This window comes from Typopeltis vanoorti, chromosome 16 (assembly GCF_054136105.1).
Source record: "Typopeltis vanoorti isolate ZY-2024b chromosome 16, IOZ_Tvanoo_1.0, whole genome shotgun sequence".
NCBI classification, from domain to species: domain Eukaryota; kingdom Metazoa; phylum Arthropoda; class Arachnida; order Uropygi; family Thelyphonidae; genus Typopeltis; species Typopeltis vanoorti.
In genome coordinates, this window is record NC_143564.1 from 15,688,107 (window position 1) to 15,701,967 (window position 13,861).

Here is a 13,861-nt window from a genome sequence, read left to right on the forward strand (position 1 = left end):
GCTTTTTAGCGATCTCCTCTGACTTCGCCTTCAACACTGGGCCGCTGATATTCACACCTCGCCTGCTAACTATAGAAAACCATTGATCTAATGCTTCTTCGACTTCTGGATCCTTTCCATCACGCTTTCTTTTGTATGTTCCTGGAATTTCCCTCTGTAATGTCCACTCCTCGCGCAGTTGATTTTCTTGTTGTAGGAGACGCGCTATGGTAGATTTTGGTACACCAATTATATCAGCAAGTCTACGATGGCCTGTATTTAATCGCTGGCTTTTAATTTTATCCAGCTAAGCAATTTTACTTGAAAGTGTAAAATCGTTTCTTGGCATCTTGGCAAAGATTTAAAAATTTTAAATAAAATTGACACAATAAATCGATATTGCTAGGTACAGTATATAGTAAGGGTAGATTCTTAAGCAGACCCATACTTGCCAGACGCACGACGAAAGATAACTGATTCGCATCACGCTAGTGTTGCCAAATATTAGTGTATGTAGTGTTGCCATATTTTCGAAAAATCCACAAAATATATCAAAAATTGCTAAATTCCTTTTCAGCTACTGTCCCAATTAAGCGTTTAGATTATGTATCAATATGTTGGTTTGGTTTCTGTTCTTTGAGATTTGGCCCCAAAAAAGTGGCTGCCCCAATTAAACAGAATCGACTGTATATATATATATATATTATATATATTTTTTTTTTTTTGCACCGATAATACTGGAATTTGTTTCATACCAGAGTGGTGTGAGCATGTTTTCATATCATGAAGTGCACCAACTCTGACTCAACTGATAAGAAAGATGCAGGAGCATCATTGTGTTCAAGATAAGAATCTTGAACACAATGATAACTGTGTTCAAGAGATTCAACAACTTTTTTTCCCCCTCTCACTGGTGCATATGAAAAATCTGTAGCACTTATCATCAGTTTAAAAGGTATCTTCCCATACCCCACCTCTGCAACAAAGCCTCCACAACTGATAGTAACTATAATTTGTTCCTGGTTTGGTGCTCCCCATCGTCATCTCCCTGACAACACTCCACTAGTTATCAGCATCACACGAGCAGTTTAAATGTAAAACTCTACATTTTACATTTAATTGACCAGATACATATGCACACACATACACACATCAATGTAGTGTGCAACTTAATTTCTACTAAGTTCATATCTCATGTAAGAACAATCACAGATTTATATCTGATGTTTATAACATAACTGAATGGATTTTAAGATCAATAAACTTGAAACTCAGGAAAACATATTTTTAAAAATATTCATTTAATTCAAGAATACATTTCAATCATCTGAAAAAATATAATTAAATGTGAAAATCATTCACCATATAAATTTACATACCATTTATGATTGAATCAAATTAGGATATTAAAATTAAATTAGGATATTAAAATCTGTCAAAGTCTTAGATTGCTCTCTTTCCCTCCATAGTATATCACAAAATAAATAAATAAATAAATAAGTACAAAATGTTTCTTTTTTAAAATTTCTAGAGAAATCTATTTTTATTGTGCAATAATTAATGAATTTAATGTACTGTCTTTTACATAACAGCTTTTTATGATCTTTAAGTTTTTTTTCCAATTCTACATGTTAGGGTGGTATGTTTCTAACGGGAAACTTTAAAAAAAAAAATTCAAATAAAATGTTTCACCTTCATAACATGATTCTAGATGACATTACTCTAGATATACCTCCAGCTACTCATTGCACTTTCCAGAAATACTAACTACTTCTCACGGTGTAGTAGTTAATTAATCCTTGTGCTGGCACAGTCGCAACATATCCAGGCAAAAAAAAAATTTGTCCACAATTTTTTTTTTTTTAATTCAGAAATTTCCAAGTACGTGTGTATTTCAGCAGCGTTTATTATTCAGTGGTGAATGGTATTGCATCTATTATTTTGGTTTCATATTTATCTACAACTGGATGCAATGTATCTTGGTTCATCAAATATATAATCTTTGACAGTTCCCTTCCTCCTTCTGTGCTGTAAGAACTAAGAATAATCCTTTATGCATCTTGAACATCTTTGGCTGTAAACCATAAGTAAACTTATACACCAAAAGCATGGAGTTTGCACAACAGCTTCCTAAAAAAAATACAAAAATAATACGATTCTAGAAAATATTTTCTAATGAATGACAGATTTATCATGTATGTTAACATGCTCTTTCTGAGAACTGGTTATTATAATTTAAATTTTTATTAGCACATTAGTATCTAGGGCTATACACTGGGTTAGCTTTGCATTAAGAACATCCACCTAATAACGCATTGGTCCACCTCTCTGCACAATCACACTTGCAAACACCCAGGAACAGATTCCACAAGTTGTTGAACATCCTCCATGCATAACTCGCCCAATGTCCATTGCAGCAACTCTGTCAGTTCACACTCATTCCATGGTGGAGGACCAGCAATTCTCACACCCTGTTCTAGCATATCCTACACATGTTCAATTAGGTTACAGTCAGGTGAGTTTGGAGGGCAAATTCATTGTCATGTACCTCCAACCACTCAGTGCTTGTATGAGTCTGATGACAAGGTGCCACTTTCCTGTTGAAAGATGGAACTATGGTCAAGGTAGGCCTCTTGCAGATATGGATGAAGATGGTTGGCTAACCTGGGATAACCTAACCTGGCTGGCTGTCATCATGGGTACTCTTGTTGGTCTTTGGCTGTGGAACCCCCCAGGTGAAGCAAGGTATACTGCATGTGGAAATGGGTTGTATTGATGGGTGAGCTGTGTGACTGCTGCACGTCGTTGCTGAGATACCAGTCGTGACACCAACGTTCATCTCTAGGTTCAACCACATGTGGCTGATCAATGTGAGCTCTTCTACTGGATGTCTGTTCATGGCTAATCCAGTCCTGGTATACCCTTGATTACAGGAGCAACCAACAAGTGCAGCTGTTTGCAAAATACTGGCACCTGTCCTCCAGGCCTCAGCTATCTGCCAGCAGTGAAATTGGCTTATGCTACAACGTTTCCCCATTACCGATGAACATTTACTGATTACAGAAAATATACCCTGACCATAGTGCCATCTTTCAGATGGCACTATGGTCAGGGTAGGCTTCTTGCAGATATGGATGAAGATGGTTGGCTAACCTGGGATAGCCTAACCTAACCTGGCAGCTGTCATCATGGGTACTCTTGTTGGTCTCTGGCTGTGGAATGCCTCCATTTATAGTAGGGCACACCCAAAAGGTGTGTCCATTTATAGTAGGGCACACCCAAAAGGTGTGTCCATTTATAGTAGCCACATATAATGTTGATATCACATGGTACTTCGTTATCTTGTGCTAATTATGTAAACTGGTGTGTGTGTGTGGGGGAGGGAATTATTATTATTATGGGCCACTCCAGGGAGTCCTTAGACTCATCGAGGGAGGCCCTAAACATCATGTCCTCACAACTATACGGCATTCTCACAGTATCTATCATACCTTGCCTTGAACTCACTCACCGTTCTAGCACCCACAACAGACTCTGACAGCTTATTCCACTCATTTACCACTCTAAAAGTAAAGAACCCAGTTCTAACACCCCTGCTAACCACACTCTTGCCCAGCTTCCATAGGTGTCCCCTAGTTCTCCCACCACCAGTATTGATCTCAAAAATATCCTCTGAGTTACTTAAGTATAAAGAGCTAATAAGCTTCATTTTGGCAAAGAAAACATTACTTAAATTAAGGGGATATTAAATCCCACATAGTTTTAAAACCGAATAAGAAACTAAAAGATTGGAATCAGAGAGTTTCTAGCCGAATATAGTAAACTATAAAGTATCGGCGACACTAGCGTTAGCCAATGCAAGTGATCCTAGTACGTAGTACAATATCGGGCAACTCGTTGCAAAGGTGGGGGAAGTTCAGATCGCTATTCTTAGGTATTTTCCATAATGTAAAAACACATTTCCTAGGAAATGTATGCTGTTATTGCATTATGGAGGGAGGTCACTACCCAGACCGGTTTCAGCCTTTTTTGAGGCTTCATCAGTGAGTAGCTAGACCTAATACCAAAGTGTATAGCGCAAAGAACTTATGTACTCTGCGAACGAGTTTTCCAAACAGGTGCAACCATTAAGTTACTTAAGTATAAAGAGCTAATAAGCTTCATTTCGGCAAAGAAAACATTACTTAAATTAAGGGGATATTAAATCCCACATAGTTTTAAAACCGAATAAGAAACACACTTTGGTATTAGGTCTAGCTACTCACTGATGAAGCCTCAAAAAAGGCTGAAACCGGTCTGGGAAGTGACCTCCCTCCATAATGTAATAACAGCATACATTTCCTAGGAAAAAATACCTAAGAATAGCGATCTGAACTTCCCCCACCTTTGCAACGAGTTGCCCGGTATCGTACTATGTACTAGGATCACTTGCATTGGCTAACGCTAGTGTCGCCGATACTTTATAGTTTACTATATTCAGGTAGAAACTCTCTGATTCCAATCTTTGAGTTTCTTATTCGGTTTTAAAACTATGTGGGATTTAATATCCCCTTAATTGTGTAATGTTTTCTTTGCCGAAATGAAGCTTATTAGTTCTTTATACTTAAGTAACTTAATGGTTGCACCTGTTTGGAAAACTCGTTCGCAGAGTACATAAGTTCTTTGCGCTATACACTTTGGTATTAGGTCTAGCTACTCACTGATGAGATCCAGTTTGTGAGGAGTGCCCGATCCAGCGAATCTGAAAGCGAGCTGCATGTTCCAGTCCTGCTGCCAGAAGCTTCCAGCCTTGGTGAGAAATTTTTTTTTAGTTATAGTTATATTTTTTGTCCTTTCTTTTTGCCTGGTGCCTGCTTGTAGTCTTCCGCCTCTACGTAGTGTAGCAGGAGATTTCTGCAAACAGGAACGCTTGGCCCTCGTTTAAAGGTCTATCAACTTTTCCGGAACTTAATTCATAGTGAGATATTTTTCTCTCTTCCAAATGACTTCATTTCTGCCGCGAGTGAAGACCCTCGGTATAGAGGCAGGTGTCAACGTACCGAAGAGGACTTTAGCGAGAGCTCTCGCCAACATACTAGGGGCACAAAAGATATTTGGTTTTACACCTTATTGAGCAGGTAGATACCAGATAGTTGTGAAAGATATAGAAACCAGGAATAAGTTAATGGCAGGTGTAGAATGTGAAGGGAAAATGATCTATCCCTTTGTAGTAGGAAGTCTACTGAAGACACTACGAATAGAAAGGTTCCCTGTAGAATATCTCGAGGAAGGGAGTGAGATAATAAAAAAGGTTTTCTCAAAATGGGGAGACGTATGGGACATAAAAATCACCAGCGATGCTGACTACCCCGACTGGAAGACTGGCGAGGTGACCTTCCTTATGGAGATGAAGGCCGAAGTCCCCAACTTTGTATTTCTAGGCTCTGCCAGGGTAGTAGTCAACTACCCTGGTGTAAAAACGCAATGTTTTCGGTGCGGATCACTCGAACACCTAGGTGCAGACTGCCCCCAAGAACAAATGCAGGAACTGCATGGCGGCAGGACATGCCCTAGCCCAGTGTGAGGCACCTTGCCTGAAATGTGGAAATACAACCCACAAGGTAGACGTTTGTCCCAACAGGACACAAGCAGAACGAATAGGAGGTGCTATATCGTCAACCCGAGCAACCACTCCAGTAAATAAACCTGAACCCGAAAAAAAAGGACGACATTCTAGTTATAGGCAAAACCGCAGAGGAGCCTAAAACAACGGAGCAGGAAGACTCTCCAGTCATTCAACCCACAGCTATCGTGACAGTAACAACAGGAAATCAAGCCGCCACCATGAAAAACTCAGAATGGAAAATAAAGAAAAAAAAGAAACGTAACGCAAGGAAAACTCGCATCGAGACGGAAGAGACCACAGAAGTAGAAGAAATGGAAGCCAGCAACAACACAGAAAAAAGACCAATCAGCCCTGAAGAAGGAGAAACGAAGAGAACAAAACCAGATAACACATGCCCAGAAGAAGTATCTGACTCTGAGGAAGAAAGGGAGATCAGAATAGAAAATCAAGAAAAGGCAATATTACCTCAGCCGAGGAATCGGAGGAAGAATCCATCCCTGCCGTGGACGCCCAAAGGGTTCTAATGCGTTTAATCCCAGAAGACTCCGAGGTAATCCTCCAGAGGGCAATAAACAAAATAGGAGCACCTATACTCCTCCTCACAGGTCCTGAGATCATAAGCTTAGAATGGGGAGACCTCTATATAGAAAGATTAAGTGAACTAAACCCAGCACAGCTAAAAGGAATCCCTGAATTAAACGAAGAAACGGAAAGGAGTCTGTATATAAAGCTCTTCACCAAATAATAAATGGCTGGGAAAAAACAGTAGCTTCTCAAATCTTGCAGAAAAATACAACAAAAAAAGAGTTAAGGGCAAACTGAAAACTTGTCCTCCTTTCAGGACCAACTAAATACTTAATTCTATTGTACAACTTATTGGTTTCTCTAGCTCACTAAAGAGGGGGTAGACCTGAGAACCCGGGCTGCGAAGGCTTATGTCGAGGCAGTGCAGCTCCTTGTGGGCTGCATCACTCGGGCCGGGTTCTTCCCCCAACTCTCGGTTCTCTGGTTGATAAAGTCCACCTCAATACGGATCCCGCTATCGCAGTTTTTTTTCTTTTTCAGTTGTAAGGCATAGTTTAATAAGAATCTAAGTTCCAAATTTTAACAAACATTTTTCTTTTTTTTAGCGGTTACGAGATGACGTTTCCAGACACCTGGATTAATGTAACCTAAAGTTATCTTTTTCGTATAAAGTGAAGTGTAAATTTTAAGTTTTTTTTTTTAGAACAGGTGTAAGGAGATTATGTTTTACAGACCTTTTAGCCACAACCTCTGGGTTACACAGCTAAACAGGTTGACTGAGGCCTCTTTTTATCTCCTACTATCCTACTCTACCTTTCTTTAATTTCCATATTGCTACTTGCTGACCCTCAGCAATCTTTATACTCCAAAGGCCGATGATGAAAGACATGAACTCCCATTCTACTCACTGATGAAGCCTCAAAAAAGGCTGAAACCGGTCTGGGTAGTGACCTCCCTCCATAATGTAATAACAGCATACATTTCCTAGGAAATGTGTTTTTACATTATGGAAAATACCTAAGAATAGCGATCTGAACTTCCCCCACCTTTGCAACGAGTTGCCCAGTATTGTACTACATACTAGGATCACTTGCATTGGCTAACGCTAGTGTCGCCGATACTTTATAGTTTACTATATTCGGCAAGAAACTCTCTGATTCCGATCTTTGAATTTCTTATTTGGTTTTAAAACTATGTGGGATTTAATATCCCCTTAATTTAAGTAATCCTCTGAGTTAATCCTATAGAAACCCTTTAGCAATTTGAATGTCTCAATCATATCTCCCCTTTTCTACCTATCAACTAATTTCTGCAACCCACAAATCTTCAACCTGTTCTCATATGGTTCATTCCATAGACCTGCTATCATCTTAGTCACTCGCCTCTGGATCCTCTTCACTTTCTTCCCATCAAGAAGGAACCTAGGTGACCAAATCTGGGCACAGTAGTCGAGATGAGGTCTTATTAAGGCTCGGTACAGAGGTACAATAACTTCCTTGTCTCTGCTCGTCAAGGTATTTTTCAACAACCAAGTGAGTTGATGAGCTGATTTAGCTACTTTTGCAATGTGCCCCCTAAACTTCATCTCTCAATCCACAAACACTCCCAAGTCCCAGGCCTCATCAATATCCTGGAGTACAGTTACCACATTGCATTTTGCAATGTGGTAACTGTAAGGTTATGCATTTAACTGTAAGATTATTTGCATAACCTTACATTTTGTAAGGTTATGCAAAATGCATAACGTTACAAAATGTAAGGTTATGCATTTTGGTGCTAATCTTTTCATCCCAAAATGCATAATCTTACATTTTGTCACATTAAATTGACATCCATTCTCCTTAGCCCAGAACTCTAATCTATCCCAGTCGTCCTGCAAGATTTTGACATCTTCTGCATTCACTATTGCCCTACTCAACTTTGCATCATCAGCAAACAAATGAACTGTTCCTCTTAGAACCTTCCCTATATCGTTAATGAACAAATTAAACAGCAGTGGTCCAAGAACAGAACCCTGTGGCACACCACTAGTCACAGGCCGTCTTTTGGACTCAACTCCTGAATAAACTACTCTTTGATATCTCAACTAGGAATGCTCCTAATGCAAAGCTCATTGTAATACAACAGGTCTTAGTTTAAAATGCAACAAAGAACAAATGTATAAAATTTGCTAAGACGTATGATGGTGTAAAATCAATATAAGTATATTAATTTAAAATACATTTATATACATCTGCACAAATTAAGTTTATGTAAAAACATAAAAACACTAGATAAATTTGATGATTCAGATGAAATCTGTCTGGGTGTATAAAACTCAGGCAGATTGCTAAAAGTAATAAAAACTGCACTCATTAGATGAATTAGGCAAGTTATAAAAAATGATAAACAGTTGAAACAGATCCACAATACTTGCCTATCATTACTCCTCAACAGAGCATAACAGATACTGAAATTAACCTGACAATCCAGTCTACCACACTCGCAGAGCAATTGTGGCAGACTGGATTGTCACGGTTTAATTTCAAGCTTATCTGTTATACTTTTATTAATCTCTCTATTCCATGATATTTGCTACAGGGATAATAGTCTGTTCATTACACTGTAATCATTATAAAAACAGGCTGATGACCATGTTGTAGGGAACATGCTGACCTAGCTATAGTATCTACAGTCTTGTTTTCTCTTGATCCTAAAGTGACAAATATCCAGATGGAGCCTCCTTATGCAATCTAGATGTCAGTTCAAGACATGTATCTGATATCTCTATCAGATCTGGACACAGACTTAATGTTCACTACGGTACTTCTTAGTGACTGCAGTGAACTTAATGAATTCATGTAAATAATATATCTTTGGTAGTATTTCAATTTTATGCAGAGTGTTAGAAATCCTATATGAAGCTGAATGGTATAGTTGCTGCATTCCAATGGAATCTAAATTAGATATCATGCTGTATAGGAAGAAAGCAGTAACTCTCTAGACCAGGGGAGGGCAAGTTTGGTAATAAGAGCTGCATATAATACTTTTCATACATTTTTGAATATTCAAGAGCTGCAGAAAATATTATTTTCTGCAACGGAGGCAGTGGGTTATGCAGTGAGGAAAAGCACTTTTGGAACTAATTTTGGTGGGAGCCAAAATTAGTTTCAAAATTGATTCAAACTGAGAATGAGGACAAAAAGAAAGTTACACATGAGAAGGGCAACAGGAAAAAAATTTACAAATACATGTTAGACTTAGGTTTCATATGTGATGCTCTTGAAGAATTATCAGGACTGAGCTTGGACTTGCTGCCAAAACTGCTGAAAATCTATGGTTTCAAGGGGGTTTCACTTCAAGGGACAGATTATAAAAATTATTCTACATTCAATCTAAAAGCTTTCTACAGAATTTTGAAATAATTAATAGAAAGCAGACTGTTGATAATAAAAATGCTGATTTAGCAGTGTCGACTTGAGCACTTGATATGAAATGCTGGTCTATACATATTAACTCTCAAGTAGCATTTGATGAGCGTGATTATAGGATTGTCAATTAGGCTTCAGTTAAATGAAAGAGATTCAGTTCAGAGCGGATGGGCTCTGATGGATTTTACAAATACCTAACTGAACAAACAGTTTCAGTAAAACTGAAGTATTTGATGAATGCTCCGAGTATGATACCAATTTCAACAAATGAATGTGAACAGGAATGTTCACAAATGAATCTGAATGTCAGCCCTACCAAAGCTTTGTTAATGATAAAAACAATTTGTTTGCAACCATTTGTTAAAACTGTAGGTACACCAGTGACATGCTGTTATTTCAGTTGTGGAAACAACTACCATGTCAGAGTAATAATTTTAATTTAATATAAACCAATTCATCCAGCAAAATACGTTAATTTGTGGCTGCTTGGGAAAGATCATTCAGCTGACACAAATAGCGAGGAAAGAAGTCAGCATAATTGTGTCAGATGAGAATTTAAAAGTTTATAATTTTATGAACTTTTTCATAAAATTATATTTAACACATTTTTTTTTATAAAAAAATATATGCAGTTTACTTATTTTTTATATACTTGTACAATAAATTTATGCTTAATAAAATGTGTTATACACTTAATTTGTTGTTCTTATTCCAAGAACATTATCATACTATTAAGTAACAATATCGGTAAATAATTTTTGGGTTTTATTTTCATATCTTTTTAATTTTAAATGTTTCACGATTGCAAAGAATGAGTAAATTTTTTATTTATTTTTTATTTTCAAAAAAAAAAAAAAAATCACATAATTGACAGATCACTGTACTTAATCCTCTTTCCACTGCCTTGGGTCTTTACTAGCTGAGAATTAAGTTAAATACAATAACTATAGGCAATGTTAATGCTTAGAAAATTCTTGTAATATGCAAGGCGATATACAAAATAATCCCATTGTGTAATATTCCATATACTTCCAATTCATCAAACTGTTTCCACATCAGTGCCTGTCACGTTTGACACATCAATATCTTCATTTGGATGACATACACTTGTAAAGTAGTCTCTCAAGTATCTCAATAATTTTGTTTGTCTCTGTTCCTTACTACCATCAGCACTTGTTAAACCTTTCATTCATAGTTACACAGCTGATAAATACAGGGCGTTTCAAAGAGAATGTCGCAATTTGAAAATTGTATATCTCTGAAACCACAAACCACAAATGAATGCGACTTGTACCATGTGTAATTGTGGTGAGTGAAACTTTAGGCCTTACTTCATACTTGGTAATTTATTTTGTAACTGTACCACATTTTCATTATTAAATATAATTATTTGAAATCTGAACTTTTTGAAACACCCTGTACATTCATTATAATATTATGGAAACAATTACCATTTTAGAGTAATAACTTTAATATAATTCAAAATAATTACACAAATTTCAACCTTCATATCAGGTCATCAACTACAACAAACTGCAATTACACTAACACAATCTACTCCCCCCCACCACTAGTATTTCCACAGATGCTCACAAACATTCATGCCCAGGGCAGGATTTGAACCCACAAACTTTTGGCTGGAGAGCAGATACACTAACCACTTGGCCAATCAGGCCGGCATATTAGACAATGAAGATGACCTTCAAAAATCAGTTTATGAATTAAACAAAAGCCATGGCATTAAAAGGTCAAGATCATGTTAGATCAAAAATAGTTAAAGACAACAAAATAATAGAACAGATAACAGTTAATTATTTAGATTGCATAATAACATATCTAAAAGATACAGATGAAAAAATAAAAAAAATTCAGAAAATCTGTGGAACAATTAAAGAGGACACTAAATTTAAAAAAAAAAAAAAAAAAAAAAAGATGAGAAACTCAAGTAAAATTTTACCAAGTAATGGCTACACTTTTATTCGGTGTCCAAGTAATGGACACTGAATAAAAATAAAAAAAATAAACAAGATGAGAAACTCAACTCAAATTTTACTAAGTAATGGCCACTCCCACTCTATTATATGGTTCAGAAAGCGCAATAAAAGGATGCACAGAACTGGACCATATAAGAAATGAAGACATCAGAAAAAAAATTGATATTTATAATGTAAATGAAAATATCAAGAAACAGAGAGAAATAGAAAAACATCTATTTAGGATGGAAAGATACTGGCCACCAAAAGGAGTGAATAGATCTAGACCAAAAGGGGAGGGAGGGAGGGAGAGAGAGAGAGAGGAAGACCAGTGAAGCTGGAACAGGCAAATACCTAATCCTTGAAGAGAAGATGATGATGATATGTGGGCAAAGGAATTTTATTTTGTGCAAAAACCAATGTTATTTCTAAAAGTTACCACTAGGCCAATACATGGAGCTGAAATAATGTATTGGGTAATTCAAAACTTCACAAAATGTAGGATACAAATGGCGAGTTATTAGTTACACAGCAACATGTTTGATATGCTATCCTCTGTTGTTGGCAATTTGCTGAAATTGCAAAATCACATGCTCAAACACAGACCATAGAGTTTCACTCAAAATGTTGTGGATGTGACATGTAATGCTGGTCCTGAGGTCCACTAAGTTAGCTATATCTACGATAGATAACGTCTTTGAGACATCCCCACAGCCAAAAGTCGCAGGGGTTCAGATCCAACGAGTGCACTGGTCGCATTGTATGAAAATGGCAGCTGATGATTCTGTCCTCAGTAAAATGTGCCTGAAGCAGCCATGTGTCAGGGTGGTGATGTGAGGAGGGGCACCATCCTACATAAAAACTGTTGAACTCAAGCATTGACCCTGTTGAAGTGTTGGAATCACCTGACTGGCTAAGAGAGATGCATATCACTGGCCATTAGCAGTGCAGGTAATGAGACCAGCAGGACTGAGCTCCTCAAAAAATAATGGTCTGATAATGAATTCTGCTGTAAAACCACACCAAACAAGTGTGATCTTCAGGGAATGAAATGGAATCTGTTGCACGGCATGTGGATTTGGGGTTACCCAAATTCTGCATTTGTGCTTATTCACAGCACCATCCATATGGAAATGAGCTTCATTGGTCCAGAAAATGTTCCATGACCGGTCGATGTCTAGTTCAGTCCGAGCAACAAACTGCAGGGCAAATGTTTCTCATTTGCCATTAATCCTGACCAGGGTGCATGGTCAGGATTAAGGAACTGCTGAACATGGGAAATCTTGTAAGAATAACAGTCCAGAATTTGCCTTATGACTCTGTGAACTGTGCTTACCAGTTTGTCTAAAAATCATGCAATATGATGCACGCTGCTGCCCCTACGACATCTGCCAGGTTTGACATCTAAAGAACCTATCTCTTCAAATTTCTAGATTATTTTGCATAAACAATTTACAGTCATAGGACCTGTTTAAATTAAACATATTTGGCCATTTTATAATTTACGGAAACGCCTTGAAAAAGCCAGACAGTTTGCTGGCGAAACTGGTAGGCTATAATGTAAGTTTGTTTGTAAATTGGTCAGTATTAAATAAATTTGTATTTTAGTCATAGGACCTGTTTTTAATCCCTTTAATGTTCCGAACTTTCACAATACTATCAAGGCACAGCTGTTATTTTGGTAAACCTCATCGCACTTCATGAGAAAATGTACGATTCTTCGGTAATGGTAACATCGTGCTTTAACTGGTTGTTTGCTCACAGGCAATGAAATGACACATTCTGCAGGTATCTGCTTTTATATTCTTTTGAAGCATACGCCATTGAGACATTTATCATTTGCATAAATGGTATGGTTGCTGAGTTGCAGTAATCTAATGTGATTCTTTAGAGAAACTTGTGACATTAAGATAATAACATATAGACACGTTTGCACAAGAATATTATATTTTAATTTGCCAAATATTTCAGTCTGAAAATAACAGACTATTTTCAGTGACTACATAAGGAACAATTTTTAACAAGGTGGAATACCAACAATTTTTGGTATTCCACCTTGTTAAAAATTGTTCCTATGTAGCCACTGAAAATAGTCTGTTATTTTCAGACTGAAATATTTGGCAAATTAAAATATAATATTCTTATGTAAACGTGTCTATATGTTATAATAGTAATCTAATGTAACACTAATTCTGTCAACCATTAACATTACTAACCTGACATCTGGTGAAAAATACTACTGTATATCAAAGCTAGAGTACTGTTATCTGTTTGGCTAGGATAAATAAATAAATTAAAATAAAAACGGTATTGGCGGTGGGTAATATATGAAATAAGAACAGAAATTACTGCTTAGGGCCCTGAAATGA

At 37.0% G+C, this 13,861-nt stretch overlaps 1 protein-coding gene across 5 annotated transcripts in view; it reads right to left on the reverse strand.

The window, feature by feature from the left end:
* Positions 1-1,259: 1,259 nt before the first annotated feature.
* Positions 1,260-13,861, reverse strand: part of LOC150097864 (metallophosphoesterase domain-containing protein 1) — a 215,367-nt gene continuing 202,765 nt past the window's right edge. For all 5 annotated transcript variants that reach the window (XR_016549586.1, XR_016549583.1, XR_016549585.1 and 2 more), the window contains exon 6: positions 1,260-2,109. The gene's annotated coding sequence lies outside the window, so the exon portion shown is untranslated. The remainder of the gene's footprint in view (positions 2,110-13,861) is intronic.